Genomic DNA, 14,574 nt, shown 5'->3' on the forward strand with positions numbered 1-14,574 from the left:
AGATAGATAGATAGATAGATAGATAGATAGATAGATAGATAGATAGATAGATGCACTCTAAAAGAAAAATCTAGGCCCTCATAAGTTTGTTAGTCTTGTAAGATGCCATAAGTTTCCCGTGGAAAACAAGTAACCATAGAAACAAGGTTGGCAGAAATATGGCACACCTTTTCTTTTTCTTTTCTTTTTTAACAGCTGAGGAAAAAAAAAGTCTGGGAAAGCAAGAAATGCCAGTTTCCAGTACTGGGGATATAAGAACACTAAACAACTGTTTCCATTGTATCTCACTGTGGCAAAGAAGCAGTCCTCTGTTTCCTTTCTGTGGCAAGACAAAGAGAACTATTTATAACACAATTGTACTGACATAATTTATTGAAAGGTCAAAAGAAAAGCCACCACATTTTTGTTTTAGCTTGTGTATGATTGGCCTGAGAGCTAGCATGGCATAGTAGTTTCAGTGTTGAACTATGACTCAGGGCCAGAGTTTGATTCCCAGCTCAGCCATGAAACCCACAGGGTGACCTTGGGTAAGTCACATGCTCTCAGCCTCAGAGGTAGGCAATGGCCTATCCTCTCTGAAGAAACTTGGCAAGAAAACCCTGTGCTAGGTTCGCCTAAGGGTCACCATAAGTCAAACATGACAACAACAACAACAACAACAACACATCATTAGCCTATCAACCTAGATGTTACCAGAAGTGGTGCAGGTATGGTAAAGGCCAACAGACCCTACCAATAACTACCTTAGCTAAAATTATTTTACATTTTACAAACTAAATAATTTCCCCACAGACTATCCTCACCCCACCAAGGATGCATCTTTTGTTGTTGTGTGCCTTCAAGTCTTTTTTTTTTTAACTTATGGCAACCCTAAGGAGATTTTCTTGGCAAGATTAGTCCAGGGGACATTTGCCATTGCCCTCCTCTGAGGCTGAGAGCATATGACGTGCCCAAGGTGAGCTTCATGGCTGAGCTGGGAATCAAACCCTGGTCTCCAGAGCCATAGTCCAACACTCAAACCACTATGCTACATGGACTCTAGGGTGCATGTACACTGCAGAAATAATGCAGTTTGACCCCACTTTAACTGCCATGGCTCCATCTTATAGAATCCTGGGATTTGTAGTTTTGTGAAGCATCAGCACTCCTTGGCAGAGAAAGCTAAAGGCCTTGTATAATTGCAGATCCCAGGATTCCGTAGAATGGAGCTACAGCACTTAAAGTGCCATCAAAGTGCATTATTTCAACAGTGTAGATGCATCGTGAGATGCAAGAACCATGCCTTCTGTCAGCAAGTGAAAACATTCCTATCCCAATACGCTTTCAGGAATCAGGCTTTTAATGGTGTGTTTATATATATGCTGTATTTTACAGCATTTTAAAATTATTTCAATTCTATAGGATGGTTATTTGCTTTTTAATTTCATATATTCCAACTCATGTTTTTGGTATGTTTCTAATGATGAGCATTTGGTGATATCAATAACAATCAACTGATGTTTCTCCTTCCTGTTGTTGTTGTTGTGTGCCTTCAAGTAATTTCTTATTTATGGCAATCCTAAAGCAAACTTACGGAGTTTTCATAGCAAGATTTGTTCAGGGGTGGGTACATTTGCTTTCCTCTGAGACTCAAAGTATGACTTGGCCAAGATCATCCAGTGGGTTTGTATAGCTGAGCAGGGATTTGAAAACTGGTCTTCCAGTGTCCTAGTCCAATGCTCAAACCACTACACCAAACTGGCTTTGTGATTTTTAGATGGGGGGACTAAATACAGATGATGATTATAGCTGAGATTAAACACACACACCACCTGTAGTTTATGGAATAGGAATTACTTGGCTATACTTGGCTGCAAATAAAGCAAATATTAAGAAGACCACTAAATCCCCAGTGCCTACACCCTCTCCCTCATTCAGATCAGAATGCATAATAACTATTTGAAAATGGTCTTAAAGAACCAAAAATAACTTCGATTCTTTTATGTAAGCTTGATAAATGAAATGCAAAATGGTGCTTCTGTTTTTTATAATGTACATATTGCATCTGTGTGTACGCCTTCCCCTCCAGGATTTGATAATTGTAGGGCACATGCATTGCAGAAGTCAAATAGTGGGTTGTTGTGACAGCATGTGTGTTGGAAACAAACGATGAGCTATTTTCAGCATAATGTGATAAAACTCATATTTGTAGCTACTAATAAATCTGTGCATTGTTACCTGAAAGTTGGTGTGGAATTTATTAGCTCAGCAGGGAGGCTGCGAGAGGCTGGGTAACTTCGAGGATTGTTTTCACCTGTGTGTATCAGTATTAACTGCACAATGAATAAAGGTGGTTTTATTTAGGAATATGCAAGAGAACACACAAACACACAGTAACAATTCAGTCTAAGACCCCATAGAAGCCTTACTGAAACAGAGGTATGGAAATTGAATAGTGGAGGTTTAGGGTTGTAGAGAGGGTGATATTTACTAGTCCTGCAGAGGAATCCACAGGAAGCAAGGAATGACTCAGATGGTGTCTGAGGGAGACACAGTAATTGAAAGAAACCTTCTGTGTACATATGAGGCTAGATCTAGGACTGACATTTATATCTGATTTTCGAGCCTTGAGAGGTACTTGGTGCCATCTGGTAGTGTGATAAAGACCTGATGGTCTTCCCAGGGAATTGACAGTGGGATTCTGCAACAATTGATGGCTTAAACTTCAGAGTAACAAAACGTTGATTGGAGTTAGGACAACTCCATGATGGATGGATTTGGAAGCTAGCTGGGGTTAGGTAGGAGATACAGACAGCCCTTCACATTTGCACCTTTGACTTTTGTGGATTTGATTATTCACAGATTTGATTTATATGTTCTCTCTAGGAATCTCTTGGTCCTCCAGTGTGACTCTCTTAACTTCTGTCAAAAGTCGCACTGAAGGACCTACAAATTTCTAAAGACAGGGACGTAGCCAAGGGGGGGGGGGTTATTGGGGTCTGGACCCCCCCTTCCATTAGAAAAATGAATGGTGCGTGCTGCTGCGCCATCGCGCCCAAGCCCCATTATAATGGTGGCACTTAGTCTGGACCCCCCCCCCCTTCCTAAAATCCTGGCTACGTCCCTGCTAAAGAGAACTCTTCTCTAGGCATTTGTAGGTCGTCTGTAGGTATCTATAGGCACCATGGTCCATGTCTGGCAGATCTTGACTACAGAATTGCCCTGGAGGACCCAGACATTCCCAGAGAGATGTTCTCTCAGGATATATATGGGTTTTTCCCACTTTCACAGGGGTCCTGAATCCCTAAGCCCCCAGAATGTGGAGGGCCCACTGTACTGTCTTATTCACCTTAGTGCAATGGGACCACCTTCGTACCCAATGCAAGAAGATTTGCAGGGGGCCTGGGGGCAGGTCAGAGTGATCAGCAAACCCATCTATTCCCAATTTTGGTATTAACTTGATCTTCCACATGTCTTTGGGTCAATGTGCCTTTCCCATGGGAAACTTCCTAGTGTTTCATAGGTCATCATGATTTCTTAAAACATGTCTGGCTCTAGATATTAAAGTATGAAACCTTATATACAGAGTGAGGGGGGGGTGTCAGGTGGGCTAACAGCATTAGCAGCCACTCAAGCTTCCCACATCAAGATTGTAGTTACAATACCTTTAGTTTGTAGAGTGGTTTATTAATGACACTTGGCACATATACTGCTTCAGTATTTCAAAGTACATTGCATACATTATGGTGGTAGTGATTAGAGCATGGCTGTGATTCACAAAGCCAAACTGTTCAACGCACCCTGTTGAGGTCATGACAACTCATCCTTTTATACAATCCCAAAAGGTAGCAGAAACAGGATGCTAGTTAAAACTTGTGAAATATTAAACTGCCTATCTTTCAGGAATGTTTCTTACCACTGATTTTATGGAAACAACATCTGGCTGATTTGAGGACCGTTCATTTTCTGGCTCCATCCTCTACTTCTTTGTGCTACCTAGCCTGAGAAAAAGGATTCTAGAGAATTCAAAAGCTTACACTATTTGTGGCATTCTGGATGACAATAATTGAAATGTTACCCAAATATGGTGTGAACCAGTATAGTGGTTTAAGAGCTGGAAGACAACACTGAGAAAACAGGATTTGAATCTCAACTTAGCCATGGAAACACATTGACTAACCTTGGTTAAGTCTCATCCTAAGAGGAAGGCAATGGTAAACCTCCTTTAATAAATCTTGCCTAAAAAGCTTAGGATAAGGTTGCTATAAGCTGGAGACAATTTGCAAGCACGTAGCAACCAAGTCCCTCTTCTTTTCTGATGGACCAGGTCCATCTACCTCTTCTCTTCATGGGCCATGTTACCAGTCCAGATTCTGTATCTGCCTGTGATCCCATGAATTTAATTGGGTTTTCTTACGCAAGGAATACTCAGAGGTAGTTTTGCCAGTTCCATCCTCTGAAATATACCCCGCAGCACCTTGATATTCATTGGTCTCTCATCTAGACTACTTCTAAGAAAAGTCACAAATAGCACTGGCAAGATAAAAACTTTGGCATTCAGGTCCCATCAGTAATCATCAAAAGTTGCAGCAAAGGCTGCATCTGCAGTGCAAAAATAATGCAGTTCGATACCACTTTAACTGCCATGGCTCAAAGTTATGGAATTCTGGGGTCCGTAGTTTTATGAGCTATTTAGCCTTCTCTCTCAGAGAGCTACAAATCCCAGGATTCCATAGCATGGAGTCAGGGCCATTAAAGCAGTGTCAAACTGCATTATTTCTGCAATGCAGTTGCAGCCAAAGTTGGTTTTATTTGTCCCTCACTTCATATCCACAAAAATAAGCCAGAATGAAGCAAGAGTAGATTCAATTGCAACTATAACCTCAAAGGGAAAACTGCAACCTGTGGCAAAGCAGCTAGTTGCAACACTGTTGTGGGAGAAGTCTCTCTCCTGATCTCTCTGGTTAAAAGCCTCCTGGCCAGATGAGGAAACAGGAAAAGATAAGTAGCAATTTCCAGACACAGGAGCAGGGCTAGTGTTGCAGCCAGTCTTGTGGCACCTTAAAGACCAATAGATGGGTTATTTAGCATAACTGGGAGGGACTGCATTACAACTCCCAGCATCCCCATCAGCACAATCAAATAAATTGCCTTTAAGGTATCAGAAAGAGCTTTTATAATACAGAGCGGCTGTAAATACCAATGTATGAGAGGTATGAATAGAAGAGTAGGAAACCCAGTGGGTGACCATGGGCAAGTCACATTCTCTCAGCCTTAGAGGTTGATAATGGCCAAACCTCTCTGAAGAAAGTTGCCAAGAAAGCACATAGGGTTGTCATACATTGAACACAACTTGAAGGGCCACAACCACAAGAAAAGAAACCCACTGAGTGACCTTGGGCAAGTCACACTCTCTCAGCCTCAGAGGAAGGCAACTCTGAACAAACACTGCCAAAAAAAGCCTGCGATAGGGTCGCCATAAGTCAGAAATGACCAGAAGGCACACAACAAGGGAGATCTCAACAGCGGAGTAGATATTAGCTGCATCCGCATTGCAAAAATAATCCAGTTTGAGACCACTTTAACTACCATGTTTCAATGCTAGGGGATTCTGGGAATTGTAGTTTTGTGCACCATTTAGCCTTCTCTTCTCTGCTAGAGAGCTCTGGTGCCACACCCAGCCACAGATCTCAGCATTCCATAACATGGAGCTGTTAAAGCAGGTGTCAAAGTGGATTATTTCTGCAGTGCGGATGCAGCAGTCAAGGTTGTCATAAGGCTCTCCCTTCCCCCACAGCCTTTTTTTCTTTCTACCTGGAGCAGAAGGATAATAATAATAAAGCAAGAATAAATCAAAAAGGCTGCGAGGGAAGCGTTCCCAGGCATTGCATGATTATTATTTGATGTTTTTAATTTGTTTTCCCCTTTGTATTAGTATGTATTATTTTATTATTTTGTAGAATGTATGCCACAGGCAGGCTTTTTATCTATTTATCTATTTTATTGATTGCTGTGTAAATCTACAGTGCTATATAAATAAAGCATAATAATAATAATAATAATAATAATAATAATAATAAGTTATTATTTTCCCCCACACTTTGGACGATTCTTCTTTATGGGCTGCATTTGGAGGGTGGCTCTTTTTATTTAAAAAAATCATTAATAATTATTTAAAGTAATTTAAAATATTGTAATTAATTAAAATATATGATTATGATTAATAATCCTAATAATAAAAATGATTTTAAAAAAGAGCCACCCTCCAAATGCAGCCCATAAAAAAGAACCACCAAAAGTATGGGAGGAAAATAATAACATAAAATACAGTAATATAATAATAACAATATGACCTAGCTCTCCAAACAGGGAAGCAAAGGGATCCCACCCTCTCTGCCCAAAAAGCCCATTCCACTTGGCTCAGCCTCTTCTCTCCAGCCAATGAACTCCCCAGCTGCAACAGTGGCACAACATGATTGGACGAACCCAACGTTCTAACCCCGCCCTTTTTCCCAGGGACCATTGTTGACCACAGAGCGCGCGCGCAGAGGGATCTGGTCTCGCGGGATCCACTGGGCACTATATAAACTCAGTGCAGGCGTGCTTTCTTTCTTTTTGGGTGCTTGCATGGTAAGGTGGGTTGTGTGGTTTCTTCCTCTTAGGGGTGGTTTGGACTCTCCTGGAGGAAAGTTTGGGGTGGAAGAACCCAGATTGCATCTGCACTGTAGAAATAATCCGGATTGACATCAAACCGGATTATTTCTGCAGTGTGGATGCAGCCTCAGACAGGTACAAAGTAAGGTGATGGTGGGAGGCAAAGAGAGGGGTCTTTGCAGTTTGCCTGGGAAGGAGAAATGGGGTTGATGCACCCCCTTTTGCTTAGGAAGCAGAGCCCTCACCTTCTGGTTTCCTCTGGCTGCATCTACGCTGCAGAATAAATCCTCTTTGACACCACTTTAACTGCCCTGGCTCAGTGCTGTGGAATTGTGGGATTTTTAGTTTGCAGAGATAGTTCAGCGTTCCCTATCAGATTGCTCTGGTGCCACAGCAAACTGCCATTCCCATTAATAATTTTTATTGAAACTAAAAGTTTGTACAATGAATTTTATTTAATACATAATTCCATATATATATATATATTCATTCTACATTCTGTTACAATTTATTTGAATATTATTTATATCCCTCCTCAGTGCTCCCCTTCCCCATTTTCACCCTTATATTCCATCCATAATCTCAGTTCCTATCCTGGAGGTAATCTTCCATCTTCTTTTCTCAATACTTTCTCAGCGAATTCTTCCCAAATGCCATCAAAGTCACTTCTGTTCCGTGATCCCTTTTTAAACTTTCAATCTGCATGTCAATTTATTATTAATTGCTAATTTCCATACCTCTTTATACCACCCCTCCAATTGTACAGTTATTTTCATTTTGCTATAATCTCACTGCTGTAATGAAACTTGTTATAATAATAAGTTTCATTTATATCCAGCCTCCAGAAGGATTGAGGTGGGTTACAGTAGAATACAATCGATAATGCAATAGTTCATCAAATCATTTCCCTCTTTTTCTCCATTTCTCTGAGTCATATATAATGCTAACAGAGTCGTGGCAGTTATAAGTGGTGCCAATCTGGGTTATTTCTGCTGCCTTTCTGACTCCCATCCCTTTGCTCATCTAAAGCGCCCTGTGCTTTGGAATGGGCAACATGGAGGGGCATAGCATTCTTCTCACTGAAACCCAGGGCAGGGCAGATACACTCTGCTTTTGGATCCTGTCGTGAGTGATATTTCCACTTTGATAATTGTATGTTTTATTGTGCAAGTGTGGATCCAGTACTGGTTGTGGTTCTGGATTGCTGCCTGCAATTCAGAGTAACATCTAATCCATATGTTGTACTTCAGCTGCTGTCATTCCCATTATTAGCTTGAGTGGTTAGGGGTTGCAGTCCTATAGTAGACCCTTTGTTACTCATCTCTGCTCAGTTGCTTAACAGCATTGCTCTTGTGTCTTTGCACAATTGCATGATGGGATAAAAATTCAACAGTTCTCCCACTTAAAAGCTGTGGAAAGCTTCAGTTGGTCCTGCGGCTGCTTTAAAGGAGAAGGAACTGAGTCAAAAATATGGCTGGCAACCTTCTACTATTACACCAAAGTTTATTTGCCCTGATGGTGCAAAGGGGTTAAACACATCAAGGAATAGGTGTCTAATTTATGAATGCCATTTGTTGTGGTATAAACGAACAGGCTTCGGCATGAGGTCAGTAGAGAAGTATGTTGAAGATCATAAGAGCATGCTGTGGTGCTGGATTTGCTAATTTGATGTTTCTTAGTTTTATTTATGACACATGTTTTCCGAGCAGAAAAATGTTCAGCGTAGCCTTTATATGGTATTTGTCCATAAACTTGCAAACTGATCTCTAGATCTTGAAATAAGAGCATTCTTTTAAAATTTGACTTCAGATAGTTGATTGTTTGATCATCAACTGGCATGCCCTTCCTCTTCCCTTCTTGCTAAATTCCCATTGTTGGGATAATTCTCTTTTCCTTTGGTAATTCTTTAAAAGAGCCGTATTGCATTTACTGCCATGTAAAAAGTCAATATTATGTTGCAACCATTTATTCTTCAGAGTGACACATACTACAACAAACTAGCTACAATTTAGCTTTTGAAAGGCCGAATCCATAACACTTGGGAATTTATTGCCTGTCAGTATGTGTGTTCAGTATGGCAATATTGGTAAATTCTGCCACTAAATTGTTAGTGTGTGTAATTTCCTCTTTCTGTTTTCTAGTTAAAGTTCAGCTCCTAGCATAGCCTTCCACACAATACTCTGCAGTTGAATGGACTGGTTAAATGGGTATCCTCTTTATTAGAAGGTAAGAAAAAAAGTGATATCCTTTCGTCCCAGTCCTAGTCCAGTATACCATGCTGTCCCTGGCTGATGATCATTTTATACTGACCAAGTCTTTCTTTGCACCTGCCACAAGCTCCATATTCTTTGCCCACTATAATTTTCCACCCATGTTTATTCTTACATCCCTTCCTGTAACTCTTCCAGTGTTACCAATCAAATGTCTACTTTTCCAAATGACCTTACCCATATTCCCATGCCATCAGGACTTGGGCTCATGATTCCCTCTGGTATCACTACTTTTTTGTTAGCTCCTTTAAAATCTATGTTTTCACCAAGTTTCAGGCCTCTAACTTTTTACTGAAGCAAACATAAAGCTTCTGCATGTTTAATTGCAGTTGCATGCATCTTTTCAACCAGTTTCTTCCCCTAGTATTAAAATTTATATTGGACATTCCATGTAGCAGCTGCTTGGAGTGTTTTCATATTGTTTTTTGTGGGTATTACTCAGAAGCACTAATTATTCTGGCAATGTTTCATATTGATGAATGCATTGCTTGAGTTTAATCATTTTCATTCAGACCTTTTGGAAGTGCTAGATAACTGCTGGATAACATAGGGCATTTGTTTCTGTCTGAATAAACCTATGACCATAACATGGACAGACTAATGAAACAATAGGCAAAAAAAAGAAAACCGAGTAGCAGGGTTGGGGGCAAGCAATAGCTTTTTGTTAATTCAGAAACAAGTGAGGATATATATATTTGGATTTGATATGAAGGAATGTAAGAATTGCTTTCATTGTATCTAAGGTGATATGAAAGCTCTCTATGGCCCCGTTTTCAACATTTTAGGTCCAGGAGAGGCCTTTTTTTTAACAACAGAAAATAATACTTCCAGATTCCTGTTCACTTCTGTTTTAAAAACAGCTTCTCCTGGGCCTAAAATGATGCCAAGCCCTGGCAAAATGCCCCCCCATATCTTCTAGAGAGAGTTAAAGATACAAATAAGCCCTAGTGTCTGCATGTGGGCTACACTTGAGCATCCCTGGTTGATTTAAGAATGTTGTATATGAATGGAACATCATTGTAGCCTTTCCCCTTTCAGCTTTGCCCTCTTAAAGCTGGCGGTGCTTTAAGTGGCCAACACAGAGGGGTAAAGTAATTCTCTTTTAAACCCAGAGGTGAGGACAACACTTACCTCTGGATCCTGTCAGGAGGAACAAACACTGTATATTTGATGTCTACAATGTAACATGACAATATTTATCTAGAATTGCTATTGCTGATGTCAGTGTCAGTTAAGACGCCAGATTTTGGTAGTTCATAATGTAATTTGGCCTTTGAAACAAGTCTGAGTCAATTTACCAGTGGAATAGAAGATGAGCTTGTTTTCTGTTTTGTTTTGGATACTTGGATGTTTATCAACAGCTTTGAAAGGGGTCACCGACATAACTTGCCTGAAAAATAAAAAACCTTGGTAAGTTGTATGAATAGACTACAAGTGATTCACTAGAAATTGCAGGTGATTCAGTAGAATGATTCAGTAGAAATTGCAGGTGTAGCAGGGAAAGAGTTCATTGCCAAGTTAAGAAGGGCAGACATCTGAGTACCTATTCATCATTACTATTAAGTCCTGGAATTGCTTCAGAGTGTGGATGGTGGTATTTACCAGTAAGATCCCTAGGAATATAGCTGTGGAGTGACTTGCACTATATGACAGAATTCAGCAAGAATTTGTTAGGCAACAAGTTATTTTATCGGGGTTGTGAGAGTGAAGATAGTATGAATCTATGACAGTTACAGAAATAAGGCTTGCATCTAGTTGTTAGTCTAAACCAGTGGTCCCCAAACTGTTATCTTTAAGGGGTTTTGTACTTCAGCTCATAGAATCCCAGACTATTGGACAACATGGCTGAGGGTTGTCGGAGCTGAAGTCCAAAATCTCTTAAACGGCACAGTTTGGGGACCACTGGTCTACAGTAAATTGCTTGAATCAGTTGTTCAACACTTGTGTGCATCCCACTGAGTACTGTAAATGGGTCTGTTCTACTTTAGAACTACCACTTGGATTAAACCACAATATATACTTATGTAGGGTTGGCAATTTCATAATATTAAGGCAAGTGTCATACTTGGAAAACATTTACAACTTGGCCTGAGATCCTACAGCTTTAGGTGGAGTATAATGTTCTGCCCACAGTGCTATGTTTATTCCTCTCATCCTGGCAGCTGTTATATGCCCTAGGAAGGCCGCTGCTACCACTTCTTACAGGTAGAGAGGGGAAGGAGCTAATTCCGATGAAGCAATAGTTGGTCTTGGCTTGGTAGAGAAGCATGTGCTGACAGATGGAGTGCACCCTTATTTTCTTTCCCCTGGGAACCTAGAGCAGCTGCACCTACATTGTCTTAATTGCCTCCCATGCTATCAGTAAGCAGCAGCACTTAATAGTTATAGGAGGATGCTGTGAACAGTGTACAAGTGGCAGAGAAAAGCCCTCTGCCCCCCTTCCAAAGAGACATATGCACATGCGAACCACCCTTAATGTGTGTATATCAGTTAACCAGATGTCTCCCTTGGTGTGCGAGCTAGCAAAAATGATTGAAAATGACAATGTTTGCACTATGTGCTCTTTCTGCAAAAGTGGATTTTGATGCTGGAAGTTCAGCCACAGTGAATTCCCATCCCTAAAAGGAGTTACAGGGTTTCACCACCTAAGCATGTGCCAAGTATAGGAGTGCAATGCAATTCTCAATTGCAAGAACTATCTGGTCCATCCTCCTCAAGCTATTTGTAAATCATGATGGATATCTACCATGTTTAGCTTTTCTGGCAAAGTTAAGCATCACCACCTTAGGGAGTATTTCAGGGTCAGAAGGTTAATTTGGAGTTAACTCTCAGGGAAAGAATGCCTGACTTCTCCACTATTAGATATGTACCATACTTTAAGCTTAGGGCCTGTGCAGACCGGTCATTAAGGCTGGCCTGGGGGTGGAGTTGGGGCATGGTGTCCATACAATGCATGCTCTAACTCTGCTCCATGGTGGCATGATGCTGCCTGCCACTCCTCGTGGCACACAGTGTCATGGCACTCCTCTGGCACTGTGTTTACACGATGCAGCGCCAAAGGAGCATCTTAAAGCCACAGCGCTGCAGCTATTGCATCTTTGAAAGTTCAGGTTAGGGCTGTAGAGTGTAGTTGCCTTGGCCCTGATCCAGCACAGAGGGAGGCGGCTGCCCCTTAGGGGTGCTCTGCACAGCCCTGGAGTGTTTATGTGCAGGATAGCTTCTAAATTATTTTTCTTTTCTTTTTTTTTCCCCACAGCAAAATGAAGCTACCAACTTCTAGAATATGGAAGCATTTGCACAATACAAGTTATTCTGATAAAATAAATATTGTTTGGAAATGCCGTGGAAAGAAATATGTATTTCCAGATGCTACAAAAATGACTAAACATATCCATGTATATACAACGTGTCCTGTACAGACTAAGAAATGCATAATGGATTTATATTGGGGATGCTATGATAATGTTAGTCCAGGTAGCAACTCCCGGTGTTCTCAGTCAGGAGGTTCTCCTTCTGCCATGTCTATAACATTAACAAATTGTGCAAAAGACTCTTCAACATATGATATCTGAAGATCAGAGGGATGAAGTAAGCAAGCTCTTGCCAGAGAAATATCTAATTCTGGAATGCCATTGTACTGTGGAAATACATTGTGACAAGAACCTATTCTATGAGCAAGCTTGTTTCATACTAAAAATTTGTGACAAACTGCAGTGAACTTTGTGTGAGGAAAGAAGCAATGGGTGGACAGATAGCTTTTCAAAAACATCTACAGTTAGAGATCTTAAAGTATACAAAGTATCTGGGACACCATCATCAACAACAATGCTTTTTCAGGATTAACAGCAGAACCTGAAAATTCTCAGCCAGTTAGTTCAGTTGAACAGGACAGTATGCTTTCATCAGGCAAAACTTTCACTTTTAAAAATTTATAGTGATGGTTCCAGAAAGGCAGAAAAAACAGATAGCAATAGCTTTGACATATGGAGACAAATCATGTTGCAAAACAGCAGTGGGAGTCTCTGCTTGGAGAGCTGGTGTGCAGTAATGGTTTGAGTGGGGGACAGAAGTGACCAGGGCGCAAATCCCTGCTTAGCCATGGAAACCCCCTGGGTGATCTCTGAGGGAAGCTGTGGCAAGCTTCCTCTAGATAGAAGTTAAGAAAATATAAAAATTTTACAATGTATTGTTATATAATGACCAAGGTCATTCTTTATTTTAATACCATGGACAGACAGATAGGTTTTTTGGGGGGAGGGGGACACTGTAGAAGAATTTCTGAAAAGTTACATTTCTAGCTAAGAGTCTGTACTTGTTGGTCATGCACAAACATAAGGAAGCTTTGTGAAATTCACTTTGAATCATTTTTCTCTATACAGTAAAGAACAACAAGCCCTAGACCTACCTTAGACCCTTCCCTATAATAACAGTAGTTGATTGTTGGGATCAAGCAAGGGTAATGTATAACTGTTGCCCTCATTCGCTTACTGTTCTGAAAGTTAAATACTCTCAGTATACAGAACATGGGTTTAGACTACTTAACTACAATATGTTTCTATGGTAACTGCTTTTTAGATTTCATTGGAATTTTGAGCAATGAAGTAATTTGTCCAAAATAACTTTCATCAAAAGCTACTCTTAAGCATAAGGATTAAGGTAGTTGGGCTTTATATGAGATGTAAACATGGTTTGAACTTGATGGATCAACTTTTTTTTGTACAAAATTGAAGGTGATGTTGGAACACAAGCAAAAAATACAGGTTGAGCCTCCCTTATCCTCAGTAATCCAAAATATTCTGAAATCTAAAACTCTCCATGTAGGTAGCTGAGATGGTGATACTTTGTTTTCTGGTGGTTCAGTTTATGAACAAATTAAATACTGTGTTTAAGATTGCCTTCTGGCTATGTGTATAAGGTACATACAAAACAAATGAATTTCATGTTTAGACTTGGGTCACATCTCCAACATCTCATTATGTATATGCAAATATTCCAAAATCTAAAAAACTCCAAAATCCAAAACACTTATGGTCCCAAGCAATTCAGATAAGGGAGTCTCAACCTGTACTAAAAGTCTGTTGCAGCCTTGGTTCAACCATTCTGTTATCAGTTTCCATTTATTGAAATAAAAATTGTGAACAAAGAAACTAGTTTGTGTTTGACTAAAATTTGTAATCCTTCAGTTAGAGACCTGCATATCTTGCCTCTCATAGTATCTAGGGAAGGCATGAGAAAAGTGGGCCATATGCACCCCACAGGGGTCAATTTATTTGAGGGAACACATTTTTGGTCCCATTTGCACCTTAGGAATGGGGAACCAATAGCTTCCACTTCAGCAGATCAGGGAAAGGGGAGAATTGTTTCAAGCACACAACCCCATCTTCCAGTGGCTGGACCAATGGTTATACCTTGGTTGTTTTGCTGAGTGGAGGCACTGATTTGGAATGGTGCCTTCTGTGTACACTTCAATGGTAGGTAGTTTTCCTTCCTTGTGTGCTTTTTAAAAAACTGGCAAAGGTATAAGCAGTACCGGGGTTGGTGTATTTTTTGCATTCTAATTTTCCATTCAGGAAGTCAACAAGTATATCTTGGTGAGGGGCAGATTGAGTCAGAAACTAGCAAGGCACAAGAAAGAATGGACAATCCCAGTTTTGTAATTTGGACCACACAT

General features: G+C 40.4%; 1 long non-coding RNA gene and 2 other non-coding genes across 5 annotated transcripts; all 3 read left to right on the forward strand.

The window, feature by feature from the left end:
- Positions 1-6,454: 6,454 nt before the first annotated feature.
- On the forward strand, positions 6,455-14,050 carry LOC121931974. Of its 3 annotated transcripts, none has more exons than XR_006104235.1 (3): positions 6,455-6,614; positions 8,775-8,859; positions 12,160-14,050. It is a non-coding gene; the product is annotated as an uncharacterized LOC121931974 (long non-coding RNA). The 3 variants fall into 3 exon arrangements; XR_006104234.1 differs by having other exon boundaries at positions 6,457-6,609; XR_006104233.1 differs by lacking the exon at positions 6,455-6,614 and having other exon boundaries at positions 8,265-8,859.
- On the forward strand, positions 7,649-7,771 carry LOC121932374. The gene has a single exon (XR_006104341.1). It is a non-coding gene; the product is annotated as a small nucleolar RNA SNORA26 (small nucleolar RNA).
- Positions 9,944-10,061, forward strand: LOC121932373. Its single transcript, XR_006104340.1, has one exon. It is a non-coding gene; the product is annotated as a small nucleolar RNA SNORA26 (small nucleolar RNA).
- Positions 14,051-14,574: the final 524 nt, after the last annotated feature.

Source organism: Sceloporus undulatus, chromosome 5 (genome assembly GCF_019175285.1).
Source record: "Sceloporus undulatus isolate JIND9_A2432 ecotype Alabama chromosome 5, SceUnd_v1.1, whole genome shotgun sequence".
Classification (NCBI taxonomy): Eukaryota; Metazoa; Chordata; class Lepidosauria; order Squamata; family Phrynosomatidae; genus Sceloporus; species Sceloporus undulatus.